This window comes from Pantherophis guttatus, chromosome 2 (assembly GCF_059756535.1).
Source record: "Pantherophis guttatus breed Tessera chromosome 2, ASM5975653v1, whole genome shotgun sequence".
In the NCBI taxonomy this organism is placed as follows: Eukaryota; Metazoa; Chordata; class Lepidosauria; order Squamata; family Colubridae; genus Pantherophis; species Pantherophis guttatus.
The window spans coordinates 103,418,788-103,438,486 of NC_142064.1; the positions used below are offsets into that span (position 1 = coordinate 103,418,788).

The following is a 19,699-nucleotide window of genomic DNA, read 5'->3' on the forward strand; positions in this document are numbered from 1 at the left end:
CAACAAATCTAGACAAACCTTGGTAGCAATAGATACGTATTATTCAGTGGTGGGATTCAATTTTTTTAAACAACTGGTTCTGTGGGCGTGGCTTAGATAGGGGTGTGGCTTAGTGGTCATGTGACCGGATAGGCATGGCTACCTGGTCATGTGACCGGGTTGGCGTGGCTATGTGCATAGGGACTACTCAGAGGGCTGAAAAAAGTCATTTCTGACTGGTCCTCGCACTTTTGACCGGTCTTTGCACTTATGATCATCCTCACATTTATGCCCGTTGCGGCGTTCTTAACAACTGTGTCAGTCATTTCACCACTACTTCTCTTCACCACGGTGACAAGATAGGGCACAAAACGTAAAATGTGAGGACAGTCGTAAGTTCAAGGACTAGTCAAAAGTGCGAGGACCGGTCAAAAATAACTTTTTCAGCCCTCTGAGTAGTCCATATGCACATAGGGACTACCCAGAGGGCTGAAAAAAGTGGTTTCTGACAGGTCCTTGCACTTTTGACCGGTCATCATTTATGCCCATTGCAGCATTCTTAATTAAATTAATTAAATAAAAATGACCTGCTGGAGTGGTCGGAGGCAGTCTGAGGCGGGCATTCGGGCCGGCTGTAGGGCAAGGTGATACAACCGGGGTAGGTAGGCCGCTGCTGCCCAGGTGGGAGGCGGGCGCAGGCCTACAGGACTGGCTGCAGGGTGAAGCGGTCAGATGGGGTAGGTCAGGGGTCTGCAACTTTAAACACTCAACCTTAAACACATGTAAACACTTAAACACAACCTTAAACCTGGGTGGGCATTGCCAACTTCATATCACTTACTCCCAACCCAGGTTTTGTGGCTCCCAGTATTTTCTTTTAAACAGGTATCTCTGTGTGTCTCTTTCATCTCTCCCATCTCTTTCTTTCTCCCCACTTTCCCTCCTTCATCTCTTTTCCTCTCCATCTCTCTTTCTCCCCCCTTTCTCTCCTTCATCTGTCTTCCTCTCCATCTCTCTTTCTCCCCCCCATTTCTCTCCATCTCTCTTCCTCTCCATCTCTTTCTCTTCTCCTGCTCAGGTGGCGGCGGCAGCGCACCTACCACACCATCGGGTTGCCCCCTAGCTATCTATCTAGACCCGTACCAGTCGGGCTTCAGGCAGGGGTACAGCACAGAAACGGCATTGGTCGTGTTGGTGGATGATCTCTGGAGGGCTCGGGACAGGGGTTGCTCCTCTTTCCTAGTCCTATTAGATCTCTCAGTGGCTTTTGATACCATTGACCATGGTATCATGCTGCAGCGGTTGAGGGGGTTAGGAATAGGGGGCACCGTTCTGCGGAGGTTCTTCTCCTTCCTCTCCGACCGCTCGCAGTTTGTGTTGGCAGGGGGGCAGAGGTCGACTTCGAGGCGTCTCGCATGGGGCTGCCGCAAGGGTCGGTCCTCTTGCCCCTCCTGTTCAACATTTATGTGAAGCCGCTGGGTGAGATCATCCGTGATTTTGGGGTGAAGTGTCATCTGTACGCTGATGATACTCAGCTGTACATCTCCACCCCAGACCACCCCAACAATGCCCTTGATGTGATGTCTCACTGCCTGGAGGCCATGCGGGTCTGGATGGGGAGGAACAGGCTCAGACTCAACCCCTCCAGGACCAAGTGGCTGTGGCTTCCGGTGCCCCGATACAATCAGCAGGTGCCATCGCTGACTATTGGGGGTGAATCTTTGCCCCCCACAGAGAGGGCTCGCAATCTGGATGTCCTCCTGGATGCATGGCTGTCTTTAGAAGAGCATATGACGGCTGTGGCCAGGGGGGCCTTTTATCAGGTTCGCCTGATTCGCCAGTTGCAGCCCTTTCTGGACCGGGACGCCCTGCGCACGGTCACTCATGCCCTTGTTACCTCCCAGTTGGACTATTGTAATGCTCTCTACATGGGGCTCCCCTTGAAGAGCACTCGGAGGCTCCAACTGGTCCAGAATGCGGCTGCGCGGGTGGTTATGGGCGCAACTCGTTGTGCCCACGTGACACCCCTCCTGCGCGAGCTGCACTGGCTCCCAGTGGTCTTCCGGGTGCGATTCAAGGTGTTGGTTACCACCTTTAAAGCGCTCCATGGCATAGGACCCGGGTACCTTCGAGACCGTCTTCTGCCACCAATAGCCTCCCACCGGCCAGTCCGCTCCCACAGAGAGGGTCTCCTCAGGGTGCCATCGGCCAAGTTATGTCGGCTGGCGACACCCAGGGGGAGGGCCTTCTCTGTGGGAGCCCCAGCCCTGTGGAATGAACTGCCCCCGGAAATACGTAAGATCTCTGACCTCCAGGTGTTTCGCTGCGTACTGAAGACCCTGTTGTTCCGCCAAGCTGGCCTATCAACATAATAATTTTAAATTGGGGTATTTTAAATTTCTGGGGTTTTAAATTGAGCCAAATCTATTTAATCATTTTAATTTTTAACTGCTGTTTTGTCTTGTGTTTTTAAATAGGCTGTACACTGCCCTGAGTCCTTCGGGAGAAGGGCGATATAGAAATAAAATAATAATAATAATAATAATAATAATAATAATAATAATAATAATAATAATATTATTGGAGGCTGCACCTTAAGCCTGCGCCCCACTGCGCCCCACTGCGCGTGCGTCTGCCCGGCTGCTCCTGCAGCCGGCTCTTGTTGCTCTTACTGAGCTTCGCGGCGCCCCTCCTCTTGGAGGCCATTACGATGTGGAGCTTCGGCTGCAGTCTGGGCAGCCAGTGTTCCAGGGCAGAGAAAAGTTGTGTGTCTCCCCCGGCGACTGGATGGGCTAGCCCAGGGGTGGGCAATTGTGGCTCTTTTACAACCTGTGGACTTCAACTCCCAGAATTCCTGATACAGCTTGGCTGTCTCAAATTCTGGGAGTTGAAGTCCACAGGCTATAAAAGAGCCACAATTGCCCACCCCTGGGCTAGGGTAGGCTGGTGCTGCGCAGGTGGGAGGAGAGGCAGGGCGAGGGGCGGGTGAGCCAGCAATTTAACAAACAGTTCAATGTGCTGCGAGGCCAATAAATTACAAAAAAAACCACCGAACTGTTTGTTAAATTACTGGCTCGCCCGCCCCTCGCCCCGCCCCATCCCCACTATTTATTGGCAAGGGGCGGGGCGAGCCAGCAATTTAACAAACAGTTCAGCCGAACCGCCTAGAACTGGCAGAATCCCACCACTGGTATTATTTGTAGCTCAAATCTGTGGGCCCTGTTATTCTAACCAAACATTTCAAAATATGGCAAACAATGCTTTAAATTTTTTTTGAAAATCTTCTTTGTTTGAAAATGGTGCATATTCCAGTTAGCCCTATTAGCCTGAGGTCTGTGTTTTCTGATACAACTTACTTTATTTTGGTATTTAGGAAAATTGGGACGCAGGGACACATGCATTATACACCTCCCACCTTTTTTCCCTTTGCCAATCTACTAAAAAGGACACCTGCGTCAATGAATGAAGTGCCCAGGTATGTTTTATTATTGTGTTTGCATTTAGATAACAAACGTAGCTGAATACTCTTGAGAGCCACTATCTTGTAAGGAGAAATTTCTCCCTCTAATTTCCCCAAGGTTTAAATGGAGACGGTGCATTAAAAAATAATATAAAATTAGTGTCTATCACAGTAATCTCTGTTTCACAGGGAAAATAATTAGGGTGGTTAAAACTGCATAGGGAAAGCATGAACTCAAGGGAACAGGTAACACCTGTTTATTTACCTTATTGGCCTTGCCTAGCTCAAAAAACTTTGTTGATTTAAGCATTCTCTCTCCCTCTCTCCCTCCCTCCCTCCCTCCCTCTCTCTCTCTCCCCCCCTCCCTCCCTCTCTCCCTCTCTCACACATACAAGGGAAGGAATTCTTTAGTATTAAAATGTATTTTGGTGTCTAGTTGCTTGAAATATCTTTGTAAAGAGTAGATGAAGGGAGGGAAGATGGGGAAATGTTGGTTTAAGACATTATAAATCCATTCTTGGCTCAAATTATTGTTATGATAATATCACTCTTTCTTGCCCCATTCCAACACATAAGCAGGGGTAATCAGCTGTTGAGAGCAGCAGACAGAATTTTAGGAGGAGGTCTGGTACTTGCTTGCTTCATGAAATGATTTCCCAGCCTCTCATTCTTAGCAATTGTATAACAATGTTTTGTGAGTGCTAGCTTAATTATTTTATGTGTGTTTCTTTGTGTAGAAAGTTCACTGAGCTGATAATCATCTCTATCAAACTGAGGCAGAGTTATCATTAATCCTTCCTACCTCGTCCCTTCCATTTATACAATCCTCATTGCCCTCTGGGATGTATCCATTGATGAGAAATTGCTGAAGGAACAGGAGAAGGAAAAAGAAGCTGATGAAACATGGTGATCGTTCAGAGAGCTCAGTGGAAACTGCTTCCCCTGTCCCCTAATTCTGCAGTCCTAGAAACTAACCATGACACAGGAACACAATCTTTCTGTCTATGCAAGCATCTCTGATACTATGTCCAGAACCAAGAGGAAGAGAAGAGTTACTCTAGATGTTACAAGCTGAAGCTAGTACCATCATTGCCAGAGATGAAGCCACAAACCTTATAAACTTCTGAATGTCCTCAAAATGTTGTGATCCTGCAGATAACAAAGGATAGATACCATATGCTGCTAAATAATGGGTGCATGACTTTTCCAGATCCGTTTTGGAAATCAGGAATAAGATGGGATAAGCTAGTCCCAGACAATTTAGAGTAAAATAGCTGTCACAGGAAACCAGATGATAACAATATCAAAAAGGTTTCTAATGTGGTGATGGTGTACCCTGAGGAAACAGTATTTGTGTTGTTTTTCATTGTCTTTGGGTCAACGAACAATTCCAGTACTCTTACAGATCCATTATCACTGGAAAGTAGATTAGATATCAAAGAAATTATAGAGATCCTCTTATCTTTTTTCCATTTCTTTCCTTTCCCTTTGGACATAAAAATATATGCTTCAACTAAATTGACCAATATAATCTGGAACTAAACAATCACACAAGATCATTCTTCATCTTTGCTCTTCTCTATTCCTAGCAGCTTAGATAACTACACAACTACAACAGAATTGCTTAATGGACATGGTTCATTTTATTATTGAACCTGAGTTCTGCTGCTTGTGGGAAGCTTAATTCAAGGATTTTCTTTCTTTTTAATCACTATAAACTAAAACATCTTGACTAAAATTATTTCCAGGTAAAGAAATCTATACCTTGCATGCTTATATCATCTGAAATTGAAAATTTTATTCTAATCTATTATATCATCTAAGAGTGTCTTTGCATATAAATTACTTATTTTGGAAAAACACAAGCATAGAAAAAGGATTATTATAATAATTTGACGAATAAAAGATTTCCGTGAATTCATCAACAGCAGGAATTTAGTGCTTGGAATAGATGTGGGGCAAGAGTGTCGGATATTGGAGGTTAAAAGTATTCAGGTAACTTACAAATTGTTATATATGTGAGAAAGTTAATTTGCAAAAGGGCATTGCTATCAACACAGAAAGATAACAAACAACCAGAAAGTTAGTTGAAATCTAGATAGGAAATTCATTCCTGCCCTAGTAACTTTTTAAAAGTCATTATCCTGAAGTAAAAGGAAAAACTGCTACTGACACAAGTGGCCCCTCAGGTTTTGAGTTGCTTTATTGCCAAACCTAAATCTCTACAAGCAACAATTTTATTGATGGGGACTGAGCACTCATTCCTCACCTTATTAAATTATCAACCTGGATATGAATCTTGCTTTCATGTCATCTCTGCTTCTGCAAAGAGACATTCATGATCCCAGATAATCAAGAGATAGATGCTGAGATGGTGAGGAAATCACCTGGTCATATCCACTCTTATGTTTGAGAGAAGATCAATATGCACATTCCTTGTCATATAGTGTAAGGCCAGTCTTCAATTAGTGCACCCCAAGACTATGAACAAAGGGGAGAACTAAAATTAAGGGAAAAGTTCTCTAAAAAGTGACCAATAGAAAATTCTTATTCAAATTCATCTCCGTCTTTTAAACCTTTAGAGCTAAGATGGCTGTCCAGTTTCAACTGACAGTTTAATTGCTTTTTGAGAAAACTATACAGTATTAATAACACAAGCAGAATAGCCTCTTAGAGACAAATGCTGGTCCTGATCTTAGATGGTAATAGCAGATTCTTTCTTTCATCGCTTCCCCATCAAGCTTTTCCTCACGGAGCTGCTAATATATATTGCTGCATCCTATCAATTACTATTGGAATACCAATAGGGAATCTTGAAGGACTTTTGAGTTTGACCCTTTGGATGCTAATTTAGCAAGCAACATGATTATAATGGCCCTCTTAAAATCTCTGTCTCATTTTGCCTGGTCTCGAATTGGAGATTTTTCTGGAAAAAACAGTAGCTAACATTTTTGTTGCTTTCTGCCAGGTGAACCAAAAACCCCTTCTGGGTTGAATTTCATGCCTATGCTGAAAATAATTAATTATTGGCTTACTATCAAATTGCTATAAGTACGTTTACGCCATTATAATGCTAAGGCTTTTTAGTTTGATTTTTGTTTTGCTTTGCCCAGAGACAGAAGAAGCAAAAGAAGGATGTTCTGGAAGAACCAAGATCACAGATTTTTATAATCTCAACAATCTTCAAAACAGCAATGTTTAAAAAACAGATTTTAATTTTTATATCTGAAAAGGCTTTATATCTTTATAGATAAATTAAGATGTATTGGCAGAATGTTGCATTTTTGATAGCCTGCCACAATAGAGTCATTTCTAGAAATGTACTGTTCAACTTAATCCACAATCTATTTCAGGATTACATTTGGATAGAAAGAAATCTGAAGAATCCAGAATTTCCCTGAGAAGGTCCAAATTTGAAATAACTATTTCCTCTCTAGAACATGTATTAGTCTTTCATGGATTTCTGATTCTGCTTTGTGTTCTTTTCTGTGTAGCTTTATATATCTGCCTAGACATCAGAATAAAATATATTGAGAAGCAGTTTCCCCCCCTGGATTTGAGTAAAGGTAAATATTGAAACGCACAAAGGCAATCTTGAAAAAAGTTTCTTTGCAGAATGCTAATAGGCAAAATGAAGACTTTTCTTACCTTTTGGTGGTGCTGCTGTTTTGCTTAAGAGTGTTAAAACTTGTAAAGATCTCCTGTTGGCTTTTTTCTGTTGGTTGATTCCCAGAATTCCTTCCTGTTTCAAGGTTGAGTGTAATGTTTTTTTAACAAAGATTTGTTGAAGGAAACAGAAGAAAGTGACAATATTACCAGAACTCAACTAATGTTAAATTACATCTCTGTCACCACTCAAATAGACAAGTTATAAAAGGAAATAATCATATCAAAAGTCATCATACTAATGAAGTGTGAAATCCAGGCAAATATTTGAAGTGATAATGAAAATCAGGCATAGGACATGATCCTGTTATCTGCAGAGTTTATTACACTATTGTTGTTGTTTTAACATCCCAAATTTGGAAATGTAAATATAATAAGTATAAGGTCTGCTTGAGCAGGGAATTTGATTAGAAGACCTCCAAGATCCCTTCCAATCCTGTTATTATTATATTATTATTATTATTATTATTATTATTATTATTATTATTATTATTATTATTATTCCCTTTCTTATCAAACAATCAAGCAGCTCTGGAGACCAGCTGCCATAAAGAAACAATATGGGGCCACATGACTGGATTGACCCTTTGAGACTGATCAAGGCTGGACAGAGAAACAGCAAACACAGACACATTGTGCAGATGATTATTATGGGAAGAAGAGAATGACCATGACTTCTGGAATTTAACTCTTCAATTCCCATAGATCCCAAACACTCCTTGTTTGCACTTCCATTATGAGCTGTTTCATGCTAAAATGGGACCTCTGCAAATGATGAAAGCTGCTGTAAAGTGTGGATGAAGGATGTGTGGGAAAATTTACAAGAAGCCAAAGAAAAAAGCAAGAGTAATGTTATGAAGTCAGAAGCAAAAAATTGATTAAATCAATGAGGAGAGATGAAAAACTGAATTGGCAAGGGAGAAGTATGTTAGGCCTCCAAACATATGGTTTAACTAAAGACTTTGCTAAAAATGGCAAAAGATCCATGATATAAAGAGCAGCTGGATGAATCTCAACACTGACCAATGTCAGGAAAGACTTTTGAGGCTGGAGGGGAACCATAAAACTCTGACATTTAAGAAATCCATCATACACTGACAGAAGACTCTTTGTATGAGTGATTATGTGAGAGCACAGATAGGAAGCATTAGTAATAAATAACAATCTCATTAATACAATTGAAGTAAATTAAAGGGATGTTCTCATGCTTGGTTTGTTTAATATTCCACTTTGGGAACAATACAGGCTTTAAAAAAAGTTTAAAAAATTAAAATTCATACCCACTTGATGGGATTATCTATTATTTATTAGTACAAGTGGTGATTGTTATAAACTAATACTCAGTTTCAGCCATGACCAATTTTTTAGAACAGGAGCTGGAAACATCTTGAATAACACAGTTATATATGCTACATAGCAACACATTTAATCTTTTTCAAAAATAATCTTCATGGGTTAAAAATTAGGTCCCTAAAAAGGTAACTGGGAAAACCATTCCCTAAATATCCCAATTAGTTGCTCAAAATGTCAGCAGTTTTGGAGTGACACAATATTTATAAATTATTTAATTTGACATACCTTCCATCCTTTGTGATTACTTTTCTTAATTTGGACCCTCAGATTAAAAGATCTCATTGGACTTTTATGAGAAATTCCACAGATGTACTGCTTTTTAGTGTGTGTGTGTGTGTATGTGTGTTTGTCAATGGGTGACTTTTTAAAATAACTGCTACTCTGAGTTGCTATGGTAATAAGTAATGATTTCAAGAAACATTCAGAATCAAATGACCAAGGTTTAAAATATCTGACTTTATACTTTGGTTAAAATATAAATTTTTCTTGTTTGTAAATTTTATAACAGTGAAATAAAAGGTAACTTAAGAAGCCTTTTCACATTTCAGGATATCAATCACTTTGGGAACAGTTCTGGGAATGAAGTTTTGATCTGATTGAAAAACCATCCATTGCTACTTGAACCTAAGGGGAGCAATGATGACAGCTGATACTTTTAATCTTCTAAAGCAGTGGTTCTCAACCTTCCTAATGCCGCGACCCTTTAATACAGTTCCTCATGTTGTGGTGACCCCCAACCAGGGGTGGGTTCTAATTTTTTTACTACCGGTTCTGTGGGCGTGGCTTATTTTGTAGGCGTGGCTTGGAGGTCATGTGACTGGGTGGGTGTGGCTAGCTGGTCATGTGACCGGGTGGCCATGGCTATGTGTATAGGGACTACTCAGAGGACTGAAAAAAGTCATTTCTGACAGGTCCTCGCACTTTTGACTGGTCCTCACACTTATGACCATCCTCACATTTATGCCCGTGCAGCATTCTTAACAACCATGTCACTCATTTCACAACTGCTTCTCTTCAACATGGTATAAGATAGGGCAAAAATCGTAAAATGTGAGGACAGTCGTAAGTTCGAGGACTGGTCAAAAGTGCGAGGACCAGTCAAAAATAACTTTTTCAGCCCTCTGAGTAGTCCCTGTGCACAAAAGGACTACCCAGAGGGCTGAAAAATGTGATTTCTGACAGGTCCTCGCACTTTTGACCGGTCTTTGCAGTTATGACTGGTCATCATTTATGCCCATTGTACCATTCTTAACAACCATGTCACTCATTTCACAACTGCTTCTCTTCACCATGGTGACAAGATAGGGCAAAAACGTAAATTGTGAGGACAGTCGTAAGTTCGAGGACTGGTCAAAAGTGCGAGGACCAGTCAGAAATAACTTTTTCAGCCCTCTGAGTAGTCCATATGCATAAAAGGATACAGCAATAGAGAGGGATGAAGGAAGGGAAGGGAAATTAGAGTAGGAGTGAGGGTAAGAGAGGGAGGAAGAGAGGAGGAGAAGGAGAAAGAAAGAGGAAGTAGGGAGAAGAAGAAGAGATGGGGGAAGAGAAAGTAAGAAGGAAAGAAAAGACAGAGGTGGTAGGTTTGAGGAGAAAGATTGCTGTACAATAAAAAAGATGAAAGGGAAGAAAGCCGACCCCAAACAAATATAAAGATATTAAGATAAAGAATGAATTGTTAAACTTTAAAGAATAAAAGAGAACAAATAGGAATAAATAGCAATAATTAGAAATACACATACAAACATACAACGTATTTTCTTGAACAGAGTATTTGGCCAGTTCACAAATTTAAACAGTTGTAGGAGGTTAGCACCCACCCCTTTCCTAGAAGAATGAAATATTTTGGGAAATATTAAAAAGGCAGAATATTATATTTCCCTGGATGACAAATGGAGAAGCATATTTTACAGACAAAGCAGCTACCACCTTCCTGCCCCCCACCCTTTGTTAATGGGCCAGAGGCAGAAAGTCAATCCTTTGTCAAAGGACATTTGCAACACAATAGCAACAGAAACTAACACAATGGGCCCCATCTAGCAACCGAAACTCACCACACGTGACCTGGGAAGCACATGTGACCATCAGCCAGCAAGGCTAGCTAAGACCCACACCCCCGGGGAGTCTGACAACCAATCAGGATACTCTTTCGGGGCCCCAAGAAATGCAAAGGCAGAGAGAGCATAAAAACCCGAGGATTTACTTTATCTGCCCCTTTTCTGTTCAGGAACTCAAGCCATGTGATCCTGTCCACCATTAAACCATCTTTCCAAGCAGTCTCCATGTTTCCAGTGTCTTTTTCCCCACTTGGAGCAGAACCCAGAAGGATATTTCTTCCAACACTGTGTTTAGTCATTTCAATTAAATTTACAATTTTTATATTTCCTTTTTGCCATATTTATTCCTCATCTATTTTTAAAAAAAACCAATATTACCCTTCATCCTCATCTCTAATCTTAATCAAATTCAATTTTTCCCTTCTATCCTATATTATACCCCTTCCCATTGTCATCTATTTTTATATCCATCCTCACATTGGTTAATTATGTAATTATGTAATACAGTTGTTTAATACAAATTCAACATTTTAATATAAATCAATTAGTTATATAACTATCTTTTTTGTATATTAATCAATATGAACATGAATATTCCAATTATTTCCATGCAATCCAATTTCTTACAAATCAATTAATTATATTTACCAATAATAATAAACCAAATAATTTCCCCCATATATTCCTCCAAACCACAGCTTAACCATTTTTGCTTTCAACACAATATACAATTAATAGTATCTCAATTATTACAATTCCCTAGTTAAATAGATCTTTTTTTCTTTTGTGTTTTAAAATTTTGAACCTCCTCTTTTGCCCTAAATTTCCCATTGTTTGCAGTTTTGGTGAGGAAAAAGAAAAAGAAATCTCTCTGCCTTATTTTGTCACATTGCAGCAAAGACCCTTCTTTACTTTCAATTTCGCTTTTTCAGCATAGCTAGGGGAAAAAAATTTGCTCCAGAAATTTACCTCTTTGCAGCTAGCTCTTTGAAGCCCCGTGGCAAGAATTTAAAGTTTTTTTCCCTCTAGCCATCAGCTGGGACTCCGGAGGCAGCAATAGATTGGGAGTGGGCGGGGTAAGCGACCGGCGACCGGGCGATCCAACAGAGGCAGAGAGTGAAGATGAATGAAGGCATGGGGGGGGGCAAGAGAGGGCTTTGGCAACCCCTGTAAAATGGTCGTTCGACCCCCAAAGGGGTTGCGACCCCCAGGTTGAGAACCGCTGTTCTAAAGTAAGTGTTGAACAGAAATGAATAACTGGAGACACTAGAGAACAGAAAAGTGGGTCATGTGTCTCACAATTATAAGTAAGCAATGTCTGTTTTATGAGAAAGTTCAGGGTTTTGGGGGACAATGAGTTAACTGCACAAGATATTTCAAGCAATGTTTTATATTTTGGCAGCATGTTTCATGTTTGAAAGGAGCTTCATCTCCTGTCAACTAAAGTCAGGGGGAAAAATCAAATTTCATTTATTTTGCTGAACATCAAATACTTTTTCTTGGCTTTTTTTTGATTCCCTTCTCATTTTTTTTTTTTGTGATACATTTTACATATAATTGTAATGGTATGTGGGAATGGCCTTGGGATACAGGAGGAACCCACAGCCTAGGCAATAGTCTGATAATAGGAAGCTCAATCTCCAGGAGGAGAAAAAGCATTGGAAACATTTTGGAAATTTCCCTAATTTTCCAGAGATTTAAAGGGTGGGGAGGTTAGAAATATTTTCGATCTTTCAAGATTCTGTTAATGTAATTTTATAATAAAAAAAGGATTAGTTCATCTTAAGGTGCTTCTTGTTTGCACTACCCTGCAAGGCAGAAATCAATCTTGCAAGACAAAGTATTTCTCCCCATCTCTCTTTTTAGTTTCCAGAAAGCTTGGGATGGCCCCTACTGAAATGCCTCCCCTGCTTTTTTCTAGCTGTAGACTGAGCTGCCTCTGATCAGATTGGGCTGCAAGTCTTCCTTCTGTCTCCCAAGATCATTTCTACACAAACGCTGCAATCATACACTTGAATGAAAATGTTTTCATTGACCATTAGGTCTGGCTTTGAATTATTCTGTATTATTTTGTCCTATAGAATTAGATTTGCCTATGTAACAGAACTATTAAAAATGAAGGCTTCCTAATATAAGAGAAAGATAAGATAAAATTGCATTTTTGAAAGGACTCATACTTTTATTGTTTGAGAGAATAAGCTAATATGTGAAGGCATAAATGTCTTCTCTGTGGAGAAAAAACTCCAAATTTGGCAGCCAATGTGCTGAGTCTGAAAATTGGGGTTGATTGAAAAAAAAGGAACCACCATTTGTGTGATGTATAATCTCTATGCACATATTACAAAACTCGATTTTAACAGAATCTAGAAAATTTCAAAAGGATGAGTGCAATGATTTCAATGTCTATATCTGTTTCTTTTTATGGACCTATGCCTGCACTTTTTCTTTCTTTCTTTTTTCGTTTTTAAAAAATAGGTACCATATTATGATTATTGCAGGCAAACGATTCCTTCAAAGCACTGATTACTTCCATAGAGTAGAAACCAGAGATGATTGTGGTTTGACTTTTCCTCCTCTCAGAAAAGAAATGCTTTCTGGAGGAAGAACATCTCAAGGTAGCATGTTTACTTCATATAACTATCTGCCTTTGCTGCAGTGCTCAGAAGCATCAAATCATCCTCCATAGTTTTTGACAGTCCCAATTTAGTATAGGTTGCTTTGTGTTAATCCTGCTTTGCCTTGAGAAGCCCCAGAATCACTCTGAAGAAATTCAGGGATTTTGTTAGGAGATGGCAACAGTTTCCATGTACAATTCCAATCAAAAGATTACACATTTAATCAAAATGAGCACTATGAAACAAAAGATAATGCTACATTTTTTACACACACTGTATGTGTGTGTGTGTGGGGGGGGGGAATCCAGCTAATTTAGTGCAACACACTTTCTGGTAAGCTTACAGCTTTTGCTATAGTGCACATCACTGTCAGAGAAAATGCAAACCTGAAACCCTTTTTCTAAGCTATTTTTATGATATTTCAAGATGATTTGACCTTACCCTGTGCTCATTTTTCTTTCAGGCTCCAACTATCTTTATCCCTGGTATTGGACTGTGTTCCTATGGAGCAATTCTCCATTATAAGAGAAGTTCACAAATTTGGGCTTAAATTATAGGGATTAATAAATTTGTCATTAAATGACTGAGCAGACTACAAAATAGTGTCTGAACATTTTGTCTGAAATCTCTAAATTCAGAAGAAGAGGAGACTTTAGTGCTTGTCCACAGACTAGCCAACTGGCATGCCCAGAATTTGCACAAAATCCAGACAACCAAGCCAAGGAAGTTTAATTAAGCTATGATGAAACGGAACACAGGTTTCTTTAAACTTTAGCCATTAATCTTAGGGAGAGTTCTGTTGAAAAAAACCCTGTAGTGTTCTGGGATTGAAATATCCCCAGAAAAGTTAGAACGAGCACTGAAAAAACTGATACTAAGAAAGGTCCATTTGCAGTTTTATCATTTCACATATAAAGTCTTTCTCTTCAGTAAGAAACACAGGGAGAACTGATGATATAATGCCACTGCCTGATATTATTGCCAGGAGTGTGAAAATAGATGGACATCTAGGATAATTGAGGCCTCCTTCTGAAAAACGCTGCCAGAAAAACTGCAGGGGGCAGTAACAGGAGTCAAAACTGACTGGAAGGTACAAAATTGAATTTGAATGTGTGGTACGAGAAGATAAGAAATCAAAAACGCAAAGAGACAAAGGCAATAATACACATTGGATAACAGAGATTTTTCTTTTTTTAGGCAGTGTGTTTCTCACTTGGACAATTTCTGGGTATGTGGACTAACTCCCCAAATTCTCTAGCATGCAAATTGAAGTCCATTCATCTAAAATAGATGATGTAATTGCTTCTCTTAAAATGAGAATTTTATATCCCACTGAGCAATTAACATTTAGATTCTGTTTGAGGAGGAATTTTAGAATAATAATTGTAGTAGAAAAATCACAGGCTAATTTTAACTGATGATTATTATTAACTGATTATAGAAAACATTCCAAGTATTTGGTACACTTTTATAGTATTCCCATGTTTTATAACAATACAAAAAGATTATACATCACTATATTTTATTTATTTATTTATTTATTTATTTATTTATTTATTTATTTATTTATTTATTTATTAAGCTTATATGCCGCCCTCTCTCTGAAAAGGACTCAGGGTGGCTCACAGCAGTAAAATAGACAAATCAATATGAAATGTTAAAAATCATTAAAACTCCCCTTAAAAACCTCTTCAGTCCAAACCGGCCTGGTGAAATAACCATGTCTTAAAGTCACGGTGGAAAGAGCGCAGGTCAGGGGCCACCCGGAGCTCCAGGGGGAGTTGATTCCATAAGATAGGTGCACCTACAGAGAAGGCTCGTTCCCTAGGAGTCGCCAGACAACACTGCTTGGCCGACGGCACTCCAAGGAGGCCCTCTCTGTGGGAACGCACCGGGCGATGGGGAGCTGTCGCTGGCCGCAGATAGTGCATCAGGTACCCTGGGCCTAAGCCATGTAGGGCTTTATAGGTGATAACCAGCACCTTGAATCTCACCTGGAGGGCAACCGGTAGCCAATGCAGGTCGCGCAGGAGGGGTGTAACATGAGAGTGTCGGGACACTCCCATCACTACCCGCGCGGCCGCATTCTGCACCAGCTGAAGCCTCCGAGTGGTCTTCACGGGCAGCCCCATGTAGAGAGCATTGCAGTAGTTGAGCTGGGAGGTCATGAGCGTATGTGTGACTGTACATCCTTCTGCTCTCTGTCAATGAAAGAGATTGTTACTTCCAATGAAAATATAATAAGGTTCATGAAGTCAGCTCAGGCAAATTAATGTATAAAGAAACTATTCCTAGAAAGCTAGGATTTGAACATTATCATGTTACTTTATGCACTTGCTTGGTCTCCTCAGAATAAATGATATCATTAGGCTTTTGGGTAGATTTTTTTTTATGTAGGTAATTCTTGCCACATGGAATATTAGTTCTGTTCATAAGAAGAAAAATACTTTGAAAAAAAAAAACACCCTGAAACGATAATTTGGTCAAGTCATGAAAATAATCCATAACACTAACTCTGCTAAAATAAACTATAAATTGTAACCCTTCTAGACTATATTAAGGAGGTTGTGAAAAATGTGTGTGTGTGTGTGTGTGTGTGTACACTATACTTTGGTGACAATTAATTAATAGATGAATGCCCCATGTTTCTGTTGAGCTCAATATTCAAGGCGGTTTATAATGGCAGAATACAAATTATAAAGCCAATAAATCAATATTTTTGGTCAAAAGGTTTGTAGATATTTGGAAAATTACTAATGAATCTTCCACAATGAACCCTGATATTGGTCAAGTGAACTCATGTTTTACCTAAGTCAAGTGAACTGATGTAACATAACAAATGTATTCAGTTTCTGTTGTTAGCAGTCAAAACTATTTTTAAAAAGTCAGAAAACTAAACTCTTTCAATGGATCTGTGATCTTTAAAAGTATGGGAAGGAACTCTAGCAATTTGTAAAAATTAACTAAGCAACAAAGAGCTTTGAAATTTCAAAAAGAGGGGCAACTCACTAAATTTATAGCAGACATTTGCAAAGCTGATTTTTTTTTTTTTTTTTGACAACAGAGATAACTCACAATTACTCGCTGCTGGTTCATTATTACTGGAACTGAGTCCCAGATAGGCACAGTCTGCAAGAAGGAAATGCTCTGTATTTAGTGCTGACAAGACATGCAAAGTGGTGTGGTTTATTATGAAGGAAGAAATGAGGGACACCTGCACTGCTTAAGCCCCATTTCCAGCTTCGTTCTTTCCATCAAGAAAGCCACTTTGAAAGAACAAATTATGACAGTAGGAGAAGAGACAAGACAGGGAAAGAGAGGTGATTCTTGGCATAATTTATTACATCGAATGCCTCTTTGTCAGTGTGACGAAGTAAATATAACAGTTGCCAGGCAACTTAAACAGGTTTGGCATGCTGCAGAGCATGTAGCAATGTGTCCTTCAAAATGAAGGACACTAATCCTCCAAGCCTGGAAAACATTTTCAAGTGGCAGAAAGGGGTGGCCCAAAGTGGCCCAGAGAGGGAGCTGTATCATTAGAGTTTCACACTCCAACAGCAGTGATTTCTAGCCTGAATGGAGCTGAACCAATCAGCCCTCACATGCACTGCAACCCTAGCATCTCTCAAAAGCCTGCACCAGCAACAATATTGTATAATGATTGAGGAAATGTTAGTCTTGTGAGGTAGTCCAGCTAAGAAGCACACCCAGAAGTACTAGTTCTAACCTTACGGCAGGGGTGAAATGCTCCTGGTTCAGACTGGATCACCTGATCCGGTAGCGACAGCAGCTGGTTTGGAGAACCAGTAGTAAAAATCCCTGCCTCCCCCCCCCGCCCAACTGAGCCACGCGATCATCAGAGGCCGAAGAGATTGTAGAAAAAATGCTTTTAAAAGTAAAAAAAAAAAGTTGGCCATGCCCACCCAGTCACATTACCACCCCTCCACCAAGTCATGCCCACAGAACCAGTAGTAACAAATTTTACATTTCACCACTGCCTTACAGTAAGGTTACATTAACCAAATTTTGCAAGTCTGAACTTAAAACTCTCCCACCTCACCTTTACAGTCCAAGAAACTAGAGAGGGTTTGCCATGCCCTCGTTCTTTCTTCAGGCTCAGCTGCCTCTTTTCTGATGATTGGCTAATCTGCAGTACTTCTGCCTGACAACTGCTTTAATAATTAGCAAAAAATCAGGTTTGTGGTTGAGAGTCTATCCTTTGTAATAGGTGGCCCACAGTAAACGTCACCTTGCGTGTATTGCTCCCATTTGCAATATTGGGATCCTATGCTAAAGGATAATTATTAAGGTGGGTTTGCAAGGGTAGAAAAGCATGAAGGGTTTAGTACATTTAGCATATGATGTTGGCAAAATTAGACTTGGATTTTCTTTTTATTTTCTTCTCTCTTTGCTCTGGCTTCACATTTTTTATTCTTTCTGCATTTAGCATAATGATGCTTACCCTGAAACGGAATAAAGTGTTGGTTATGCATGCATATGGGTAGGTAGTCATCAGAACTGGAAAAGAAAGAATGTGTTTAGGTTTCATACTCAATATTAGTATTGTATATTACTAGAATTGACTGACTTAGATAAAAAAAAGCAGCCTATTCACTTTCTGAGGTTGTGAGAACATGAGGTTCTTTCCTCTTACTGAATTACAGGAAGCAGGCTTTGAGCCAGAGGCTCTATCAATCCTTGGGTACTCTCAGAACCCAAGAAAAGATTTTGAAACCCATTCTTCAGTCCTTTTTCCAAGCATCCAAAACATACAATGCTCAAACCCAGTGCACCAAAATCACTCCAGGAAGAGAATGATTGACTTTGGTGGCCCTGGTTTCAATAGATTGACACAAGGCCTTCTGAATTAGGAATAACAGAAACACCCACAGTTCTGCCATAGCCAAATTGTTGTACAGACTGGAAGTGTGATGAAAAGAAGCACTTTTGTTCTGGTATAATACTGTCCAACTTCAATCTGGAGGGAAGCTCAATAGGTGATTATTAACAATGCAGCCTATCTCGCGTGATTATTGTAGTGTTGAGGACATTAAGGCAGTCATTTTGGAGCTACCTTGAGGTCCTGGAAGAAAGGTGGGAGGTACATTTCATAATTATTAATTATTAATTATAATAATTATAATATATATAAATGTGGGAGAATGTTAGCAAGAAAATGGACTATTACAATATTTCTTAATACTATGAAGATTATTTTATGAGCTGATCCTATTCTTTTGCAGAACTGGTGTGGGCACAATTCCATCCAACTGGGTCAACAGGATGAAGATGGCCAAGTCTGGCAGCCAATTATTTCTGTAGAATGGGACATTTTTAAACCCGTATTTGTAGCTATGATTGACCGTATAATGCCAAGGAAATTAGGTAATACAAAAAAAAAAAAAATGGAAGAGACAGCAGAGGAGGAGCTAAGGAAAAGTAAGACCTGCACAACAACTTGAAGGACATGGTTTGTAGCTTGATGAATTGTAGTCGAGAAATTTGCTGGTGAAAGACAGAGAAAAAATGACCCTAAGCAGGTACAACATTTCTAGTAAAAGCCCGCTCAGTTTCACCAGGTTTGGAATAAATGAATTTCTAGAATGGCAAAAGAAATCCTGGATCTTGTGAATTTTGACCCCCCTCCTGCAGTTTCACTCTCAGATCTGTTGAGCAGATTCCCCTGAGCAAATGTTAACATGTTATCTGTCTATTATCCTTACTCTTCAGGACCTTTTATCAAGATTACCCACCGACTGCCATAACATCCATCATATTACATTCAAACTGTTTAATTGGGAGAGGGAGAATTTAATTGAAGCTCAAGAGCCCTTCTCAATTCTGGTGCTGAGTTAACAACTCCCTTAAAGACAGATTTTTTTTGATCCAATCTGCCAAATATCCATCAAATCTCCGAAGTATTTTCATAGTGGAATTTTTAGATAATCCAGTTGTGACCTATTCTGGAAATGTTCTTCCTGAAAGTGGCCTCCCATGTTCACATCAGAGATCACGGACCCAATTAAAACCTGGAAGAATTCCAGGAGGCGATTCTTTCTCCTCCGGAATTATTAAGGGAGAACAAAAAGGTGGGGGGGGGAGGAACAGTGCTGGCTATCTATTCACCCATATTAACAGCTCAGCATGTTTTCCTACTGGCTGGAGCCATGCCATTGTTGTCCCTCTCTTCAAAAACAAAAGGGGATAAATTAGACTGTGCCAATTATACACCCATCAGCCTGCTAAATGCAATCAGCAAGCTGTATGCTGTTTTCTCTTCAAAACCATTGCACTGCGTTAATATTGAAAACATCCTCACAGAGGAGCAGGCAGTTTTCAGAGGGGACCAATCAAATCTTGACCACTGTTTGGTTCTCCGTCATTTAGCAGGGAACCCCCCCTTTTGCAACCTTGTTTTAATTCCAAAGGAGAGGCTGTAGGAAATACTAAAAGGGATTCTCAATTGATAAAAAGCTGTTTCTTGCCATTCAGCCTCTCTATTTCAACACTATTCCGAGTATCAAATGTTCTCCTGGGACCACCTCTCTAGAACTGTCACTACCCATAGC

The 19,699-nt window shown here is 40.0% G+C and overlaps 2 long non-coding RNA genes across 3 annotated transcripts in view; one reads left to right on the plus strand and one right to left on the minus strand.

Annotated features, from left to right (window-relative positions):
* The window catches only part of LOC117661853 (uncharacterized), a 29,154-nt gene extending 10,327 nt beyond the window's left edge, over positions 1-18,827 (plus strand). Inside the window, exons 2-4 of one of the 2 annotated variants that reach the window (XR_004590143.3) lie at positions 3,353-3,454; positions 6,934-7,005; positions 18,374-18,827. This is a non-coding gene — a long non-coding RNA (uncharacterized LOC117661853). Of the gene's footprint in view, positions 1-3,352; positions 3,455-4,176; positions 4,617-6,933; positions 7,006-18,373 lie in introns of those variants that run through there. The other variant, XR_004590144.3, reaches the window with a different exon arrangement.
* LOC117661856 (uncharacterized) lies at positions 5,764-9,230 on the minus strand. The gene is made up of 3 exons (XR_004590149.3): positions 8,684-9,230; positions 7,088-7,181; positions 5,764-5,920 (listed from the first exon to the last, which is right to left on the minus strand). It is a non-coding gene; the product is annotated as an uncharacterized LOC117661856 (long non-coding RNA).
* Positions 18,828-19,699: the final 872 nt, after the last annotated feature.